This window comes from Heterocephalus glaber, unplaced genomic scaffold, assembly GCF_053883595.1.
Source record: "Heterocephalus glaber isolate CG9 unplaced genomic scaffold, H.glaber_assembly_v1.0 deba00001118, whole genome shotgun sequence".
In the NCBI taxonomy this organism is placed as follows: domain Eukaryota; kingdom Metazoa; phylum Chordata; class Mammalia; order Rodentia; family Bathyergidae; genus Heterocephalus; species Heterocephalus glaber.
The window spans coordinates 108,621-112,818 of NW_028258196.1; the positions used below are offsets into that span (position 1 = coordinate 108,621).

The 4,198-nt window shown below is 42.4% G+C and overlaps 1 pseudogene; it reads left to right on the top strand.

The window, feature by feature from the left end:
* Positions 1-1,126: 1,126 nt before the first annotated feature.
* LOC101725421 (leucine-rich repeat flightless-interacting protein 2 pseudogene) lies at positions 1,127-2,632 on the top strand (annotated as a pseudogene).
* Positions 2,633-4,198: the final 1,566 nt, after the last annotated feature.

Sequence of the window (4,198 nt, forward strand, 5' to 3'; positions counted from 1 at the left end):
CTTCTCAGACGAAGTACATATGGCCAATAAGTTCATGAAAAAATGATGAACCTCTCTGGCCATTAAAGAAATTCAAATTAAAATAACTCTGAAATTTCGTCTTACCCCAGAAAGCATAACTATCATCAAGAAATCAAATAATAATAAATGCTGGTGATGCTGTGGGAGAAAAAATAACCCTTCTCCAGTTTGGGTGGGAAAGTAAACTAGTACAACCACCATGGAAATCAGTATGCAGAATCCTCATAAAACTAAAAATAGAAATTCCATTCAACCCAGCTATTACCCTCCTAGGTATCTTCCTGAGAGTTAAACACATCACATAACAATGGCACATGCATACCCATGTTTATAGCAGCACAACTCACTATAACTATGTTTTGGAAGCATATTGTGTGTCCATCAATGGATGAGTGGATAAAGAAAATATGGTATTTATACACAATGGAGTAGTACTCTGCCTTAAAGAAGGATAAATGTGTAGGAAAATTGATGTACGCGAGACAACAATATTAAGTGAAATAAATCAGACTTTCAAGCTTAAATATTGCATGGTTTCTCTTATGAGAAATCCAAAGTATAAATAATTTAAAGAGGAAACACAAGACAGATATTAGGAAATGGGGTGATAGATCATTTATAGCTGATGTTATGGTTTGTATCTAGATGTCATCCCAAAGCCTCATGTGCTCATAGGTGGGGTTTTGGGAGCTGGCTGGATCATGGGGGCATGATACTGGATTATGTTTGTATACTAACTGGATTAATCCACTGATTGGTTTGGCGTAGTTTTGGGTGTGGATAATGGAAAAGCCCACCCTGAGTGTGGGTGGCACCAACCAATGGGTTTGCAGACTGAATGGGACTGAAAGGCAAAAGGAAGCTGGCTGCTCACTTCTTCCTGCCCGCTCTGCCATGGACTGTTTCTTCTCTATGATACCCCTCTGCCACGTCACCCTGTTTGGAGCTAGCTGACTATGGACTGAAACCTCTGATAACTGTGAGCCAAAATAAACCTTTCTTCCTTTAACTTGTGAGTGTCTGGTATTTTGTCCCAGCAATGAGAAAGTAATTAAGACAAATGAGAAGGGGACCAAGAGATGCAGGGAAGGTGGTAGAAGGGAGAAGTAAAAAGAATTAAGACGGCTTCACCTCTCACCAGTGAGAGCTCAGTGGGCCAGCCACGCTCTGGCCCTTCCCGGGTGGCACCAGAGTCCACCTGGACACAGATGTGGGAAGACAAATCAAGGAGTCTAGAAGCAAGATAAATGTCAGGGGAAAGGAGAGCTACTAGCACTAAGGCCTGAACATAAAGTGAAGTGACTTTCATATTTAAAAGACTATTAGGAACACAAGATGGGGACTCCTTGTTTTGGAAGGAAAAGAACACCTGTGAAAGATCATTTTTCTGCAGAAGATGAAGCTTTGAGTAACACTGCCAGAGAGGCAGAGGCAAGACTGGCAGCAAAACGTGCTGCTTTGGCAGAAGCAAGAGATATACGCATGAGAGAACTGGAACGATAACAAGAAGAGGTGGATGAAAAATCTGACAAACAATATGCTGAAAATTATACAAGTACTTCGTCTTGAAATTCTGCTTCAGCAACAACTCCTCTGAGTGGAAATTCATCCAAGAGAGGAAGTGGGGACACCAGCAGCTTAATAGATCCAGATACCTCTTTAAGTGAATTGCAGGAGTCTTTGTCTGAAGTGGAAGAGAAATACAAGAAAGCCATGATTTCTAATGCACAATTAGACAATGAGAAGAACAATTTGATATACCAGGTAGATACCCTCAAGGATGTAATTGAAGAACAAGAGGAACAGATGGCAGAATTTTATAGAGAAAGTGAAGAAAAATCAAAGGAGTTGGAAAGGCAGAAACATATGTGTACTGTGTTGCGGCATAAGATGGATGAATTTAAAGAGGGCCTTTGGCAAAGAGATGAACTTATTGAGAAACATGGCTTAGTTATAATCCCTGATGGCACTCCCAGTGGTGATGTCAATCATGAACCAGTGGTTGGAGCCATTACTGTTGTGTCTCAGGGAGCTGCTCAGGTCTTGGAGCCAGCAGGAGAAGAGCCACTAGATGTAAGGCTATGAAAACTTGCTGGAGAAAAGGAAGAGCTATTATCACAGATTAGAAAACTAAAGGTGCAGCTAGAAGAAGACTGGCAAAAGTGCTCCAGGAATGATGGCACAGGAGGTGACCTGGCAGGACTGCAGAATAGCTCAGACTTGCAGTTCACTGAAATGCAGAGCGATGGCAACAGGCCAATAAGTGAATACAAATTTAAGCTTTCAAAAGCAGAACAGGATATAACTACTTTGGAGCAAAGTACTAGCTGGCTTGAGGGACAGGTGCTGAGATACAAAATTGCTGCTGAGAATGCAGAGAAAGTTGAAGATGAACTGAAAGCAGAAAAGAGGAAGCTACAACGAGAGTTAAGAACAGCACTGGACAAGACTGAAGAGATGGAAATGACCAATAGCCACCTAGCCAAGCGGCTGGAGACGATGAAGGCCAGTCGGACAGCCCTTCTGGCCCAGCAGTAGGGAGGTCGCCCTTTGGCCTGTGTGCAGCTCCGTGGGGCCTGGCTCAGAGGGACTGACCTTTTGTATATTAACACAAACCCCTTTCAGTACTGTTTGAGTTTTGTCCTTAAAACAGGCTCCTTTGTATTTTATAATTTATGAGAATGAAGCAGGTTTGAATCTTCATGAATGAACACTGTGTGTTTCGTTTGTAGTTTTATTCTAGACTAAGAACTGGTCCATGCTATTTTTATTTTTAATTTCTGTAATTTTAGAATCAAGTTTACTCAGCATTTTCCCCCCAACTGCCTCAGTGACTGGGCACTCGGAGGCCTTGGCTGGGGTCTGGAGGACAGCAATTCTGAGTGCTCACCGAGACACTTGCTGGAGACCTCAGAAAACACAAGTGCCTTCTGCACAGTGCGGTGCAGACTTCAGTGACCTCCAGAGGGCAAAGACATTTACCCTTCCTATCAGCATTTATATTTTAGTGAAGAAAACAACTTCACAGGTGGAGAATATATTTCACTCAAATTTACATTTGGCGAGAAAAACACCTTTTTTTGAAAAATATTTAAATTTATATAAGAAAATGTTAGGAGAGCACATGGGCAGTGTATATAAAACTGGCTTCACTGCATGGGGCAGGGAAGTCCAAGACTTTTACTCTTAAAGCAAGAGTCGAGTCCTTAGTCTTCCATATCCACTGTGCTGTACCTTGTAAAGTATTTTCATCTGCTGCTTATTTGTGAAATGAAGCCTCAGACACCTTAGGGCCCTAAGGTGGAGGGAGGGGCAGGGCAGGCAGGTAGGAAATCTGCCTGAAGATTCTATTAAACACTCTTTTGCCAAAAAAAAAAAGAATTAAGATGTATTATGTACATGTGTCACCTCCTCACAATGAATGTAATCATTATGTACTCCAAAAATGTGCTAATAAAAAAAAAAGATGACGTACTTCATGATATCCAAGAAGAAAATCCAGCTGTAGAGAAAGTGGGCTTTTGATGTCCAGGGCCAACATGTCTGACTTATTTTTGCTGCCAAGATGGGGAAAAGAGCCTAGAAGTTTGCTCCTGTGGCATTCTAGAGCTCAGACAGCAGAGACTGTCACTTCCCTATCTAATCAAGCCAGAAGACTGTAGAAGCTATTCCTGTAGAGCCACAGCTTCCAAAGTGCAGGCTTTTTGCACCAGCAGCCTCAGCATCAACCAACATATTTGTTATACATTGTAGTTTAGCAAAATGAACCCAAAATATAGTGGTTTAAACCAAAAAACCTTTCTTATCTCACAGTGCTGTTTGTCAGAAATCTGTGTGTGGCTTAGCTGGAAAAGTCGGGCTCAAGTTTTCTCATGAAGTTGGAGTCAAGCAGGGGCTGTGGCCTTGCCTGGAGGCTTGACTCAGTTTGGGGTAGATTCCACTCCCAGGTCCATTCATGCGGCTGGTGCTGCTGAACACACAAGCCTGACGACAGGGCTGTTTCCTAAAGGGCAGCATTGGCCTTTGTCTCAGTCACATTTTTGTTGCTGAAAAACCTACATCTTAAAGGAGGAGAGGTTTATTTTGGCTCACAGCTTTTTGAGGATTCAGTCCACAGTTGACTGGCTCCAAGGCAGGAAGGAAATGATGGAAGGGTCTGGCAGAAGAGAGCTGTTCA